Source organism: Triticum aestivum, chromosome 5B, assembly GCF_018294505.1.
Source record: "Triticum aestivum cultivar Chinese Spring chromosome 5B, IWGSC CS RefSeq v2.1, whole genome shotgun sequence".
NCBI classification, from domain to species: Eukaryota; Viridiplantae; Streptophyta; class Magnoliopsida; order Poales; family Poaceae; genus Triticum; species Triticum aestivum.
In genome coordinates this window covers 450,478,609-450,496,220 of record NC_057807.1, presented here as the reverse complement: position 1 = coordinate 450,496,220, position 17,612 = coordinate 450,478,609, and positions in this window count along the sequence as shown.

Below are 17,612 nucleotides of genomic sequence, written 5' to 3'. Positions count from 1 at the left end.
ATGCATCAAAGTCATACAAAAATTCGGCATGACCTTCCCTAAAAATAGGACATATATGGATCTAGAGTTTGCCCGGAATTCGCCGAAACGGAAATAAATCGACATTTCGGCAAAACATAGGCAACTCAAAAGCACAATTTGGCGTCAACTCATGCCACACACACAATTTCCACAAACATATCACACACACATAAACATATTTCCATTTTGCAAAAGCATGAAATTTTCATCACCTCTATCTCGAGATCGAGCACACGGTGATGAGATGATGATGTAGGGGGATCAAAAGTGCCCAAAGCTCTTCTTGACAAAGATAGATCTAGTTAGGGGGCAAATAGGTCACTTAACTAAATGCTACATCTACCTAGCTAGCTAATTTGGGAGGAGACAACTTCAACTAGTGGAGGGGGAAGGAAAAAAGAGAGGAGATGCATTAATGGAGGTGGTGTAGTAAGCTAGGAGTAATGAAGAGAGAGAAAGGTAGGTAGAAGAAGGAGAGTAATGGGGGGAGAAGTATCGAGGAAGAAGAAGAGTGAGAGAGGGAGGATGTGGTGGTGGGGGAAAGGGAGGAGAGGAGATGGGGGAGGGGAGGACGAATGGAAAAAGGTGGTGGGGTGATGCGTTTTAGCAGTAGCGCGGGAGGGAAAATGCGCTACTGATAAGGTTATAGCCGCAACGCGCTTTCCTCACATGCGCTACTGCTAAACGGGCCAACTGTGTGGCCAATTTTGAAATTAGCAGCAACGACGTGAGTAAAAAGCGCTCTACTACTATTGCATTAGCAGTAGCGCGCATCGTGACATCATGCTGCTGCTAAACTTAGGTTGGCAGTTACTATCGGTCGATTTTTGTAGCAGCGCGGTTTAGCACTCATGCGCTACTGCTAAATTTGCATCAGCAACGAGTTTTTTGTACCAGCGCCACTGCTAGTTAGCAGTAGCGCTTCTTTTTGTGCCGCGCTACTGCTAAGATTTTGTGTATAAGGTTTTCCCTAGTAGTGAAAGCTGGTGGCATGTACAACAACTGTCAGGATATGTGCCACTAAACAATGGATCTACACCACACCTTTTGGGGGCTCAACAATGACAAGGCCTGTGCAAATAGTAAGAGGAGATGCGCCACAACTTTTGAGGGATGCGACACTAGGAAGAGGGCTTGCACCAACTCCTATGGGTCCTATACCAGCAACCTGGCCTACACCACAACCTATGGGCGCTATACAATCATTGTGGGGGCCTAACGCAGCAAACACAATGTATGTGACTAGTCCTGGCCGTGCACCATCGGCTGGAGCATCAGCAACAGTTGATGGCGGGTATGGACAACGTCCGAGTTCTTCAACTACACAAGAAGAAAGTGGCAACACACTTTCGTCTCCTATTGTGCAAGCTCCTGGTGGACATGCACACAAGCCACTCAGTATTGCATCGCTACATGCAGCTGTTGCGGCCGTGCAAGGTACTACGATGGTTGAACCACAGTTTGGAATACCTACTACCACACCTGGCCCTACAATTCCTAGAGACCCTCCAAAACCAACTACAAAACGTATGGCAAAGTCAATAAGAATTTAATCAGCACTTGAGCTACATCCGAAGAGGAAAAATAAGTGCAGCTATTATGGATTTGTTAACCACAATGGTGCAAATTGCACCACCAGATTGGTGTGATGGTGACACGATGACCAGATGACTGGAAAATATGTGGAATGGCATTGAAAAATTGCTACTTTCTGTATGTTCCTTTGTCTGAACTATTATTTGAATTTCTATCCCACTATATCTTTGCAAGTTGATATGTTTGAACATCCTAAACTACTCCCTCCGTTCGGAATTACTTGTCGCAAAAATGGATGTATCTAGAACTAAGATATGTGTAGATACATCTATTTCTGTGACAAGTAATTCCGAACGGAGGGAGTATTATTTATGGTTTATGGTCTCTTCTGAGTAACTTGCCTCACATTGTAATTTGAATTTCCTAGTTATGAGATTTGAGTTGCACGGCAAAAAAATTATACAGGCAATCCCCCCCCCCCCCGCCCTAGTGGTCAAAACCTTACATGCAAAAGATTCTATAATGCTGAAGATGCAATAATCTTCTGGTTGTGTAATGATCATAATATTGATGTTTTATGGATTCTTCTGAGTAACTTGCCTCAATTAAATCTTAAATTGCATGTTTATGCCATTTGAGTTGCCTGGTCCAAGTTCTTATACAGGCAACTCCCCCAGTGGTCCAAAATTCACAATGCAAGAAAATTCACATGCATTTCCATTATGCAGTATGCGTGAGGGGAGAAAAAATTGACCTATGCTAACTTGAGGATGTCTTTCCATGGAGCCTTGTTGTGTGCGTTGTCAACCCACATGTTGGTCAGTTGTTTCCTGATGTTTGGAACATCCTCAGCAGTGAATTTGGAACAACCCTTGCCTCCCAACCATTTTCTATCATAAGAGCAAACACACCATAGTCGAACCTAAGCATATTCAAAAAAAACTTTTCTACTTAGCTAGTTTAGTCTATGTAGTATTGTGTCACTTGTAAAAAATCTAAACAAAAGCAGACTTTGTGAAAATGGATGCTTACTCAGTTTTTTTGTTTTGGGATGTAAATGTTGGTAAGCCCAAAGTCATCCAACGAGACGTGAGGGTCGCGTAGTGCTCTTCCCATAGATCCCGAAAACTTGCAACCATTTTCCTTGCGCAAACATCTAGAGTCCTGTTCTGGAGCGTCCTCCAAGAATCAAGAACCTCAAAACATTGGTCCCTAATGTTCACATTTAAATCCAATAATGATTCCCTGTAACTGGCTTTGTCTTGTCAATGTTCACTAAACTGGGAACATAATCTATTAGACAAAACAATTGGGGTTAGTAAAAAAATAGGCAACTTCAAATACTTATACACATGTAGAGGTAGTACGTATCGCAAAAAAAAATAAAACCATGCTAGAGGCTGATGTAAGCAACTTTTTGTGTGTGCTCTCGCAAAATTAATATGTGTACTTAAAAAAAGCAAAGATGCACATGCAAATTGTGCACATATGTAAGCAACTTGCAAAAAAATAGATGCATAGGCAAGTTATGCACTTATGTAGAGCAACCTGCCAACAGATGCACATGCAAGATATGCACTTATGCAAGCAACTTGCGAGAAAAAGCATTTCATGAGCAAGATTTGAGCAGAAAAAAGTGATATATAAAAAAAGAAAAAAAAGAAAAAAATGCAGTGGTAAAAAATCAAGAAACCATTAAGTTGCCATGTCTTTACGGTCCAAGCGATTCGATTTATTGAACCGGGAAAGGAGCTCCTTGCCGTTCAATTCCATGTTTTGCATCTGAACCTGGTGAAAAAGGAATACGAACATGACCATGACCTGTTATGAAAAAAAAGAATTTTTTTTTGCAAAACTACAATATTAACTCCTTCGAGTTTTCTTACCGAGAACATGAGGGGCATCACAAGCCTTTTTGAGTCTGGTGGCAAGTTCATCATTATAGATTTTGTACCAACTTCCATTACATGGCTCAAGACAAAACCTTCCTTCTTCATTGAGTTTGCAAGCTCCCTAACTGTGACAAAGTACTTGCCATATTCAATTACCCTTGGGCTGCAGGAAAAAGAAAAAGACATTCAGCTCACAAAATCCTTCCCTAATTTGCCTACCACCATGCAGCTCAGGAAACACATGGGGGGCATGGTCAATATGGGGGAGAAATTATTTCAAAAATCATTTTACGTGATTTATTGTCACACTAAGCCAAATTGCCTGATTCTATAAATAGATTGCTTGTAAAAACAGTTAGAATTTCCTGGATAACATAATAGACCTTGCCTGGAAAAAAGTGCATTGTGCAAAAGGCTCACAATAAAACAAATGCAATGATACATTATCATACTTGGTATCTAGATCTGGTGATGCTTCTTCATTAAGTCTCCCATGCAAGATAACTGATGCGTGCAATCTATTTGCTTCACATTTGTACATGTAGAATTTCTTCTCATTATAGTCAATGAATGGAACTCTTGCAAGGAGGTGGCTTGACAATCCTTCTCTCGAATTGATGTGGAGGGATCTCTCTTAAGCTACTAATGATATAAATCTTGCTACCTGATCCCACTTCTCCTTGGTTGGAACTTTTTTCAGGTGTTTGGTACGTATTTTGTGAGGAGATGCCAACTGAACAGCTTGCATCAAACTTACTTGCCTTTCCTTCTACTTCTGCACATGGTTCATCTATGCTTTCATGTTCCAACACATAATCGTCATCCATTATTTCAATGATTGGTCGGGTATGTACTGACAATTCCTTGAACTCATGCTCAGCAAATGTGCTTGAACCAACATGTTGATGTGCTCCGTTGTCTACAAATGTTGTGGGCAAATCATCTATGCCTAGATTGAAACTTGGTGCTGGGCAGTACTCTCTATAAAAAGCAGATGATCTTCATGTATTCCTTTGTTGAAAATGTTGTTGATCTGTCTTTGCTGAAGTGTGATTTGTGGATTCTTGCTGTTTGGATCAACACACCTTGCTAACAGCTCAGTGACATCTAGAACATTGATTTTTAGTGCATTGTTTGTCTTCTCACTAACACACATGAACTCATAGTACCGCTCCTCCACATCATAGAAATGGAAAGTGTTCCCTTGGCTAGTTGCTTGCATTACTTCTGAAACACTTCTGGCCTCAAATTTGGCAACCATAGTTGAACAGTCAGGCAATTTCCTAGGGCTTTTAGCAACTTTTGTTCCAAACTTTTTCCCATGGTTTTAGTGACGTCGTCTTGTATCCGTTTGATCTCCATACAGGAGACTAGAGGGATGTTCTCCTTCTCCTTTTCCTGTCCTGCATAATTTAATGTTGCAGCCACTGGTGATGCCTTCAAGTCTTGCACCTTGGCCCTCTGGATAACATTGGCTGACTGCAATACATTTCCTCGATAAAGGTAGTTGGCCATTTAAGTCACCTAGTGGTTGTGTTCCACTAGGGTTTGTTGTGCTTACTACTAGTGTAGGTCCCTTTTTAAGTTGAACTTGTCTTACTTTTGTGGGGTCAAGTGTTGCCTCTGCAAGACTTGCCTGAAAAACAGGTGGTCTTGCTTCCTACTTGGACTGAGTTGCCAGAATATGTGATCCTCTTGCTTGACATTGGGAATAAAATTTAGCACACTCCTTTGGAGCTGCCCCTGTAGATACTACATCGTCTCTATCTTTGCTGCATGATGGTACTACTGAGCTTGATGTTGTATTGTGTACCACCTGTGTTTTGTCATTCCCATGAGTTGCCTCTTTTATTTCAGAAATTTCCTACTGTTGCTGCTGAGAAGTCCCAAATTTTTTCATGGCTGCCTGCCTTTCCTTTCCCCCTTGGCCATATCCGGAATTTTCGGCACGATATGCTTGCGGATGCATGGATGTTTCATTCATCGCAGATGGCTCTAATATGAAACTGACAGCTTTCTTCATCTTCTTTGATGGCGGGGGTGGTGGTAGTTGGTTTTGGCCAATTTTCTTTGGTTCTGCAACTTCATTTAGAGCACCAATTTGTCTCATTATTTTCTTGTGAATCGGCTTTGCATATTTCTTCAGGTTTGAATGTGAAGACCATATCCAAGTCTTCTGCCCTCAACAGCTCTTTGAAAATCATCCTAGCTTCGACTGCAATTGATTTGTTATCAAGATCCAACATTTCTTTCACTTCGAAAATAGGGAAGCATGGCTTTGGGAAGCAGCAGTTTTGAACTCAGTCATCACAAGATCTCTGATAGAGATGCTATCTCGCTCATCCAGTCCTTTTGGCTTCCTATCTCTCTTCTTTTCAATTAGAAATTGCAGCATGCTTTGTTCATCATCATTGTTGTCTTGTTTTTCAGCTAAAGCATCCTCATTCCCACCGGAGCCACCATTGTCGCTGAGCCACTATTGCCCCCTCCACTGTCATCATCGTCATCATCATCCTTCCCCTCCCCATCATCTTCCATCTATTTATCATTCCCATCACCTTCTTGATCGTCATTGTCTTCCTTTCCTTCATCCTCTTTCTTTTTATTCATCCTCTTCCTCTTCATCATCTTCATCGTCCTTGTTTCCATCAGTTCCGACTTCCCTCTCCATGTCAAAACTTGCCTCCTCGTGGTGATCAACCGCTTGTCGTTCTCCCCGACTACTTGGTTTCCCCTCAGCATCACTTCGTTTCTCCTCATTTACAAAATCATCACCATCATCATTGTCCGAACTTCCATCACTATCGCTTTCATCATTACCTTTCTCCCTGCCATCTCCTTCATTTTCACTATCAGCTCCCTCGTGGTCATCGCTGTTAGAATTAAACAACTCTTCCTCACTTGGTAAGTTGTCTCTATCGGCTGGTACTCAATCACGACTTCTCTTAGACTGTTGCCTCCTTGTCTCTGCAGTAATAGGATCTGCCTCCCTTGCCCCCCATTCATCATCATGAATCCACCCAATCCCAGTCACGAGCTTCCGCAATGCATGTGAAATTACGGAACACATTTCGTGCACCAGCCCTATGAGCTTCTTTTGCTTCTGCAAAACATAAAAGTGGAAGGTAGAGAACATGATAAGTACAATCTTCTATTGAGGAGTCAAAAAATGGGGAAATGTACAGTTTTTGGATAACTTACTATTTTGTCATCCGACTCAGGCAATCTTGTGGCAACATATTTTGGTGATGTGGTCCATACTGCCAAACAAGCTATTATCCGCACACCGGGAAAACTCCATCTTAAGATGGTGGTTTATAGTCAAAGAAGACAAAAAAATGAGTGACAACAATTCTGGCACTTGCATACCAAAGAACTGGAAAATGAAGAAAATGGTATTGCTAATTGTCTGAATTTATCTGCATTGACTATCCCACTTTCCTGTTACCTACTATTAATACAGTGGATACTTAAGATTCGGTGTGTAGCAAAGATGCAGAAATGGTATGTAACTTGCTAGTTTTCATAACATAAGTTGCTTCTGTTGTTGGAGAAACTTGGTACTGCTCAACATGTAAATTGCACAAAAAAGTTAAAAAATGCAATGTTTGCCAACTATTCATTTCAAAATGTACTACAACTGCTACCATTAGCACCCAAGTCCTTCCTGTCATATTATCCAAGTGTGTGCATAACAAAAAAAGGTTCAAAGAAGACTGAAACCTACTTGAAATATATGTAAAGCAGTTGCCAAAAAATTATATCAGCTTACTTGGTCTTTCAAAATGAATTGCCTACTCTTGCATAGTAGTGTTGCCTAAAAAATATATCTCCTAAAATAGAAAATGAAGTTACCAGCAAATTGCCATATTCTCCTGGAGCCTTCCTGTCCTTCTTGATAACTTTGGAAATTAAATTTGAATTCCAAACTGAAACCCTTGGTACCAAGTTGGGGATTGGCTCATCAACATCCAATGAGTCTAGATTCAACATCTGCATCATGACAAGAAAAAGAACACAAAGTTTAAGTTAGCTAATGATTGCGAAAATAGGAAAAAAGAAAACAATGGATGTTAAAAAAAGCAAAACAGCTTGAAGCACTTACAACAAGGTGGAGAACACATCAACAAACAACCTTCTTGTTGCCACGCACTACTAGAGAAAAGGCTAGCAGCGGCGCGGGTTTTAGGTGTATCAGTAGCGCGGGGGGAGGCGCTACTAATAAGGCGCTACAGCTAACACATAGCAGTAGCGCGTGCTCACCGGCACTACTGCTACACAAGTGTAGCAGCAGCGCGGTTAGTGGAAGCTCGCTACTGCTAGTAGCTCTAGCGTGCTTTGCCTGGACGCGCTACTGCTATCACGGCGCTGCTGCTAACTTTTATACACTCGCTACTGCTAATTTAAGTAGTTTTTTTTGTTCGGCATATTTGTTTTGTATTTGAATAGGATTTATAGAAGAATCTTTAGCACATAGAAATGTCATTATGATACACATACAAATGCCCGCGAGACCACAAATGTAATAATAGAATATACATACAAATAGTCTCATCATAATCATCATCCAACACAAAGTGGTATCTTGTCATCATCTCGAAAATAGTGATACATGCAAGTCTCGAATACTTGCAACTACAACAACGTCATCCATCTAAACAAAGGTATATGCAAGAAGAGCTATCACTATGAGTGAGAGTGGAACTATGCAGTACATGAGGTGGCAGTTACGAGTCCTCTCTCGCGCTAGCGTGAACCTCAAGTAACTAGCTTCTCCTTGTTGTCTGCTTTTGAAGCCTTTATGGCTGGTGCCCGTGAATCCATTCACTTGCGCCTGACACTCATGCCACTCGTTGTACACCCCCAGAACCTTCCGTTTGTACATGACATAGCAATTCCATATTTCCATCAAGAAACTAGGTACCTGTTAGAGATGCATGTTCATGAAGAGGATGTACAATCATATATATGCAACAAAATATACTAGAGCAACACCAAAAAAGAAAGGGTTAGCAACTAGATGCAACATACAGTATGCAAATTAATTAACTAGAGGTACGCAGGTCATCGTACGCAAACTAGCAAAGTAGCGTTACGCAAGTTCGGCAGGGACCGTGGACATCACAAAGTTTCATCCCTACAAAAAGTATACAAGTTCAACCGACACATATGATCATCATCGACATCATAAATCACTAGAAGTTCCATCCTTCCATATCATCAAGGATGAACCCTAGCTTCTTGAACGGCGTGAGGTCTAGACGTTGCATTCCTATGCGAGTTCGGACGTCAGCTCGCGATATAGGGCCGTGGTGGAGCATCCCCTTCTCATCGACGACTTCTTTCATGATGATCGTTGCAATGTCGCTTTGGATGTGAAAGAAGTCATCTCTAAGTTTATAATCCGCTTCTACATGAGATTCTAGCCACTTGTGGATATGATCATCATTTCTGCTTCTCATGCGAAGCTTTTGGTGATCCGTGTTGAACTGAATCATGAGATGGACGATGTAGAATCCATCCTTCTTGCTTGGTTTTGGGACATGGATGCAGGAGAAGTTAGTTTTATGCGCGAAACCCATCTTCTTGTTCCTTTGTTTCCTGATCTGCACGTGGACACCTCTAAAGCTGAAGCCTTGGAGAGCATCATCTAGAATATTCATTATGTGGGTGTAGTCTTTTTTCTCGTAGTCTCTGGAAGGGTAAAAATACATGGTGTGGGAGACTTGCGGGTAAAGAACGATAAGGACGGTGCGCCCGTTGCTGCGGGGAAAAGATACCTCAAATTATTCCCCATATGAGAGAGAAGGAATGATTGAAATGTACGAAAGGGTTGTCCAGAACTGACTTACTTTGGATGATAAGGCACGAGGACAATTTCCCGGTCCTTATTCTGTACCATGAAGTTTTGGAGGTACTCCCTAGCAGTTTCACGCTAAAAGTCGCCGAGACTCAAGAGAGACTCGTGCATGTAGTACGGATCCGCCACACAGATTTGTGAGACTTCTTCACTCTTCATGACGGAGCTCATATGTAGCACAAAAAGGCGGACGATTGTAAAATCGAGCCGCCTTGTTAGAAACATCTCAAAGATATGGTCAAACTGCAGGAAGAACACCTCCGCGGGCCATGTCTCGACATAGCACTTCCCCTCAGGAACACGAGCCGCGTATGTCGGATATCCTGGATCCTTTGAGGCTAGTAGGATTTTCTCAGTCGACGGCACATGGTCGTGCAGACTCCTGAGATCCCCTGATAGTGCCTCCAGCGGTTTCAGCGGTAGCATCGGCTCGCCCGTGAGATGGAACATGACTGCACCTTTCACGGGTACATGCTCTTCAGAATGCATCGTTTGGCTGCTATGTGCTCTGGCTTGTTTGGAGGCGGTTATCTTCCCCGATCTCTTCCTCTCCTTTTTCTTGGGCACACCTTCCAGACCCTTCCTTAACCCCTACCCCAGTGTTCCCGGGCTAAGTACTGTACGACCCTTGCACCAGGCTAGTTGAGCCTATGTTGAGGCGGCATCTTCAGGCGTGTCCTGTGAGGATTTCATCAAGAGAGACTTTTTGCAATCCGTGCTACGACCCTGCCCGGGCATATCATCCATATCCTCATTAGCAAGCTGATAGCCCGATTCGTCATATAGTTAACTCATCATATCTATGTCACAGTCATACGCGTTTGTATTCAGGAAATCCATAGGGTCGACCTCCGTCTCATCATCCATTCTCTGTTCTACAGGAGAGATTACATCAGCCAGTACTATTGCACCCCCTTCATCATGTCGTCCGCCACTCTCACCCGGCACTACAGGAGCTGGTAATTGTGTAGGCGGGGTGGTGGTCTCCACACATGCTTGTTGATGTGTGGTTATTGGTGTGCTCTCGGCCGGCTCCAAACGAATAAGATTCTTCGGCCATAGCAGCACCCAACCCTTGCAGCTTCCAATCCGCGGCGAGGTCTCGTCATCTGCTCCCACATGCTGTACTAGAGGAGGCAAATCCTCGTGCCCCGATTTCACACTGGTCAAGCTAACCCTAAAGTGCCCAGCGGGGATCAGCTGGTTGTGGAACGTGGGTTGCGAGGGGTCCATTATCATCCCCATTCCCACGTCCACCTTCTGGCCTTTGATCAAGTAGAGTATGGTGCACGGGGTTTCTTTCGCCTCCAAACACATATGTCTGTGGCGTAAAACAACCGAAAGGCAACAAAAATGGAATATTATATATATATATGTTGGTGCGACATGTAATTACCGTGACGGCGTCGAGCTTAGCCAAAGACGAAGGCCCACCTAGCGCGCCTGAGATTGAGGACGGGTTGCTATGAGCGGGAGCGGCTGCGAGAGGAGGCCCGGTTACGTGAGCAAGTGATGGTGCGATGGTGGTGTTGTTCATGGAGTTGCTCCCGACAAAACTGGGCATCGGGAAATCATGTACCGTCTTGTCTGGATTTTCCTTCGTCCAGTTGATGATAGCTGGAACCAAGTTAGTAGCAAAATGATTTCTGCATGCAGTTACAGCTGCATTGACTGCCTCCTGTAGCAACTCATTTTTCTCCTCGGCTGTTTTTTCCGCGTCCTCAGCTGCTTTTTTCTCGACCGCAAGCTTCACCTTCGCGTTGATGTCCGCCTAACTAAACTTCTTTTTCTGCTTCTTGGCCTCCGGGCCCTCTTTGTAAAACACCTTCCATGTGGCACCATCTCCAGCGCCGTGCACACGACCATATTACGGCCGCTGGCCCAAAGGGAGTCCCTTAAGTTCGTTCAAGGCCCGGTTGAGAGGGGTGTCCCACTTGGGCCTCATCGGAGAAGTAGGGCTTTCAACTACAAGCTGGTGTTGATTCTCCAATAGTCTAATCAATTTCCTCGTGATCTTGTCCGTGTAAAAAACCTTTTTCTCCTTGTCCCACTTGTAGCGGGCCCTGATGAAGTCATGCTCCAAGGGGTTGGTGAACTTCGCGAAAGAGTTTGGGAGACCCGCGGCTTCATGTTCCGCGTCCTCCTTATCCCATATGGGCCTTTTACCGAGGTAGCCACGGCTTCCGAGGCGATGCTTCCCCGTGTTCCTTTGCTGAAGGCTCTTGAATTTCGCAGCCTTAGCCTTGGCTGCCTCGGTAGTGCAAGTGTCCTTGAACTTTTTGAACTCCTCTTCCGTAAGTGTTGGATTTTCCTCCAAAATCTTGGACAGGGGTTCATCAGCCTCAATAGTTCGTTTCACCCTCCCTTTCCAGGAGGCCAAATCATTGTTGAACATGCCCATGGCGTGATTGTCAATCTTTTTCATCTTCGGATCATCCCACGGTTGTTCTATGTTATCATCCCGGTTGGGGAACTTGAATCTCTTGTGCAACTTCATTAGGAGCAACTGCGTCAAATATTCTTTACTCCTTAAGTCATCGTCGTTGATGCTCGCGCATTCCCGTAGGATGCATCCTACTTGGTTCCCATAGCACTTGCGAGGTTCTTCAGGCTCTAACGGCTCAAACTTGCCAGGTGCCATCTTTGTGATCACAAGTCGTCCAATCCCTAGTTTGTTAGGTTTTTGTATCCTCTGCTTCTTATGCTTCCTCTTTTCGGTAGCGGCATCGGGGCCGGTACCTTCCCCGCCGGTATCTTCCCCGCCGGTACCTTCCCCACCGGTCTCGGCGCCTCGGTGCCGGCACCGTCGGTGTCGATGTCGGCGTCAGTACCATCATCGAGGCCGACCTGCAAACCTTGCTTAGCAGTCAAATAGTCGAGGTACTCTTGTTCACCCTCATAATCCATCTCGTCTGCATTTTGGTCAGAAGGCCTAGTTTCTTCGTTGTTTGACATGTTTCCTATGATTAAGTGTCCTCATTTATTTCTAAAAGTATCAATAACTGAGAAATGACATAAAAAGAAATCTATGTGCCAACACTCGATATGCCAACTATGTAGCACAAATCATGCCTTTATTCACGGGAAATTTCAGCATGACCTTTACTGAAAAAATGGACATATCGAGCGCCTTAAATTCACCGGAACGGAAATGAATCAACATTTCGGCATAACATAGGCCACTCGGATCATTTTCCAAACATGACATGTCCAAAACATGACATATCCACATATCACATGTCCAGTTCAAATTTGCATATAAATTCAGCTAATTTTGAAACCTAGCTAAATTCATAACTAAATAGATAACCTAATTAACATACTGCCCTAACTAAAACCTAAGTAAATTAACCGAAGAACCCTAGCAGAGAGAGGGGGGTTTACAGAGGGTGCAGGGGCGAGGAGGCAGGCCCGACGACGGCCGAGGTTGGGAGGGGAGGAAGCAGAGGAGGGAGGCGAGGGCCGACGGGTCGGGGGCGAGCACGCCGTGGTCGGGGCGAGCGCTTGGGTCAGGGGCGAGCACGGGCGCCGGGGTCGGGGGCGAGCGCCGGGGTCGGGGGCGAGCGCTGGCGCCGGGGTCGGGGGCGAGTGACGGGGGAAGAGAGAGTGAGGATTTGGGCAAAAAAGGTGGGATGAAGCAGGGATAGTGAGAATTTTGTGTTAAGTGGACGTAGCACCAGCGCGTTTGGACAAAACGCGCTGCTACTACCTTCAGTAGCTGTAGCGGTTTATACGAAATGCGCTACTACTACTTCAGTAGCTGTAGTGGTTTATACGAAATGTGCTACTACTACTGCCAGTTTTCCTTTTTCTTTTCCATTTTCTTTTCCTTTATTTTCTCCCACTTTTATTTCCCGAGAGCAGTGAACGAAGGGAGGGCGATATATATTGCATCCTTTGACGGTTAAATATGTATGCAAAATAGGAACATATATATTACATCATTGGACCCATGCATAACAATGGCTAAGTGTGTATACAAAATAGGAACATATATATATATATATATATTACATCATTTGACCGATAACATATGGTTCCTCAGCGCTGACGTTTTCGTTTTTGAGTCAGCTTCTTTTCCTTCTTGTTCGTCGAAGAATAATTGAGCCCCACATTGTGACTTTGCCTTTTCCATGGAGTATGATTTTTCTTAGGTAATGTAGTATTGATTCTTCTTTTGACGTATACTTCATCATCATCGTCATCTTCCCTCATTGGGTTGCCGTACTGATCATAGTCTTCCTCGTTGGCGACTCCATCCATTCCAATGATGTTCCTTTTGCCTCTCCTCACGACAACATGGCTGGGATTGCGCGGGTCGGTTATGAAGAAGAATTGTGTCACGTTCTTAGCATGTACCCATGGCTCGTTTTTTGCGATAGCGTTCACAGTAGCACTCTTGGTGTCGGGTATAGTCATGGTAGTGAAAATCTGGCTTTCTCTTTCGACATTCTTAGCCCATCTGACACGGAACATCGTCGTGTTGTGCAGTCCAGAGTAGTCAAGCTCCTAGATCTCCTCGACCCTTCCATAAAATCGTTCAGTTGCGCCGTTGTCGCTGCCGGTCATGCATTCCATCGTCACCCCTGAGTTCTGATCATCACTGTCCATATCTTTGGCCTCCATGTAGAACGTGTATCCGTTGATATCATATGCCTGATAGGTTACGAGGTTGGGCGAGGGGCCATGTGCTAAGGCGTATATGAGCAATCCGTCCTTAGAGCCCTCCTCCAGGGGATTAGCAATAATATGCTCTTTGAACCAATGCAGGAAAGTGGAGTTGTGCTCTCTAGTAACTTTGACGTCCGTCCTGCATACCCCCCGGTCACGATACTTCTTTGCGATAATTTCTTTGTGCAGTGCCACGAAAGGATCTACCTCGTCTAGGTGTTGTAGCACTACCAAGTTTGCTCTGTCAAAGTCGTTGCGTCGATCTAAGTATGACACGTGCAGTTCCCTGCGACCGTTGCAGTGACCATCTCCTTCAAGCCTCCCGTCGTGCTTGTTAACGGGCAAACCAACACTAACACCAGGCTGCTGGTCTGCCACATATAGAAAATTCTCACACAAAGAGATGCACTCTTGTGTCAAATAGCCCTGGACGACGCTTCCACCCGTACGGGACATGTTATGAACGAATCCTTTGATGATCCCATTCATCCTCTCAAACGGCATCATGTTGTGCAGGAATGATGGCCCAAGGTCTATTATGTCATCCACAATATGGACACACAGATGCACCATCACGTCAAAGAACGCGGGCGGGAAGTACATCTCAAGCTCATTCAGTATCACAACGATCTCTTCCTGTAGCCTTCGGAGCTGCTTCACACTGATCAACTTTCGAGAGATGACGTTGAAAAAGTTGCAGAGACCAATAAGCGTGTCATGGACGTGCTTGTCCATTATCCCTCTAAGGGCAACAGGTAGTATCTGCGTCATCATCACATGACAGTCATGAGACTTCATCCCGCTGAACCTTTTCTTGTCCGTGTCTAGATATCTGCTTATCTTGCCACAGTAACCGGAACTAACTTTGACTCCGGTAAGGCACTTAAAGAATTGATCGATCTCAGCATGACTTAAGGTGAAGCAAGAAGGGGGTCAATAATCCTCTTCCTTTATTTTCTTGCCCTTCTTCTCCCGCGCCTCTCTCTCCATATCTGTCTCGTCTGACTTTTTACGGGGCGGCATGTGCAGATCTTCCCTGATATTCACATCTTGCAAGTCTTTTCTTGCCTTCGGCCCATCCTTGGTCTTATCCGGCATGTTCATCAGTGTCACGAGCAAGCTCTGAAGAACATTCTTACATATATGCATTTGATCAAGGTAATGAGGTGTATCGAGTTTGTGCCAGTACTCCAAGTCCCAGAACACAGACCTCGTCTTCCATATCTTCAGCAGCGGCTCCAGCGCCTATTTTATCGTCTTTCCCGGCGCGGGGCACTCCTTCCATTTTTTCAACAACTCATCGATCTTGGCGCCACTCTGGTTATGTGGACGTCCTCGATGCTCAGCGTGACCATTGACTTAAGGTGAAGCAAGAAGTGGGGCAATAATCCTCTTTCTTTTTTTTCTTGCCCTTCTTCTCCCGTGCCTCTGTCTCCGTCTCTGTCTCGTCTGACATTTTACGGGGTGACATGTGCAGATATTCCCTGATTTTCAAATCTTGCAAGTCTTTTCTTGCCTTCGGCCCATCCTTGGTCTTATCCAGCATGTTCATCAGTGTTGTGAGCAAGCTCTCAAGGACATTCTTAAATATATGCATTTGATCAAGGCAATGAGGTGTATCGAGTTTGTGCCAGTACCCCAAGTCCCAGAACACAGACCTCGTCTTCCATACCTTCAGCAGCGGCTCCGGCGCCTTTCTCATCGTCTTTCCCGGCGCGGGGCACTCCTTCCAGTTTTTCAACAGCTCATCGATTTCGGCACCGCTCCGCTTACGTGGAGGTCCTCGATGCTCAGCGTGACCATTGAATAGATCTCCACAATTTCTCCACGGGTCGTCCTGTTCAAGCGATCTTTGATGCCCCATGTACACGATTTTCCCAGACCCGCCATCTTTCCTTGACGTTAGCTGCTGAGACGTCGTATCATCCATGCTCCACGTGCATCCGCAATATCCATGGCACACCTGGTCTGGCACATATCCGTAACTGAGATAGTCCTGCACTGTCGTGATCAGCGCGGCTCTCATGTTGAAATACTCGCCTTTGCTAGCGTCCCATGTCTTGGCTGGTGTTTTCCATAACGTGTCTAACTCCTCTTGAAGTAGCCCCAGATACAAATTAATATTATTTCCTGGTTGTTTTGGCCCTTGAATAAGCATGCTCATGTGAATGTACTTCGATTTCATGCACAACCAGGGCGAGGTTGCACATCCATACAAACACGGGCCATGTGCTATGGTTGGTGTTCTGGTTGCCAAACGGATTCATGCCATCGGTACACGCGCCGAGCACGATGTTCCTTGCATCTCATTCAAAATACCGATAGAAGCTGTTCAACGCTCTCCACTGGCTTCCATCCTTCACGTGTCTCAGCTTTGGATCATCTCCATCGTCGGGCTTCTTCCTCTTCGCGTGCCAGCGCATTAGCTTTGCTTCCTTGGGATCTACAAAATACCTCTGGAGACGGGGAGTGATCGGTAAGTAACATACAACTTTCTGGGGACATTTCTGGCCGGCCTTCTTGTATCGAGAAGCATTGCACACCGGACAACTTGTTTTTTCCGCGTGCTCCTTCCGATAAATTATGCAATCGTTGATGCATGCATGGTATCTAACGTGTGGCAGATCAAGAGGGCACACGATCTTCTTGGCCTCATCAACACTAGTAGGACATAGATTACCCGCGGGAAGAACATCCTTTAGGTACTTGAGATGCTCATCGAGGCTAGTGTCAGTCCATTTGTTTTTAGCCTTCGTCTTCAGGAGTTGGAGCGTGAAACTCAAGCGGGTCACCTCAGGATTGCAACCATCATACAATGGAGTGTTCGAGTCTACCACCAGTTGCTCTAGCTTAGCCTCCTCTCTAGAAGCAGCTCTCTCAGTACTCGTCTCCTTACGAAGCAATGCTTGAACATGAGGGTCCCGCACGATTGAACTTAGTACCGTTGAACTCTGTTGCGTGGAGTCCATGTCGTTCTCTCCGCCGCCATGTCCGGCCCCTTCTCCTCTTCCATGTCCGGCCCCTTCTCCGCCGCCATGTCCGGCCTCTTCCCCGCCGCCATTATCGATCATCTCTTCGTCTTGCCCCGTGTCATCATTGCCTGCCCCGTCGGCATCCTCAACATCGTCATCCTCATCTTCAGTTATCCACCGAGTATAGCCATCCATAAAACTAGTCATGAGCAGGTGCACTTCGACACGAACATTATCATAGGGGTCGAGCCAAACTATTCCTTTGCATTTTCGACACGGACAAAAAACCTCTGTCAGGTTATTTTCTTTCATGTCCTGCATCGCCGACCGCAACCACCTGTCCACCATTGTTCCACTGACCATCATGAATGTCTACACGGTAATAATAAAACAAATTGATTATAAAAATGTGTGCATGCATTAAAGTCATACAAAAATTCGGCATGACCTTCCCTAAAAATAGGACATATATGGATCTAGAGTTTGCCCGGAATTCGCCGAAACGGAAATAAATCGACATTTCGGCAAAACATAGGCAACTCAAAAGCACAATTTGGCGTCAACTCATGCCACACACACAATTTCCACAAACATATCACACACACATAAACATATTTCCATTTTGCAAAAGCATGAAATTTTCATCACCTCTATCTCGAG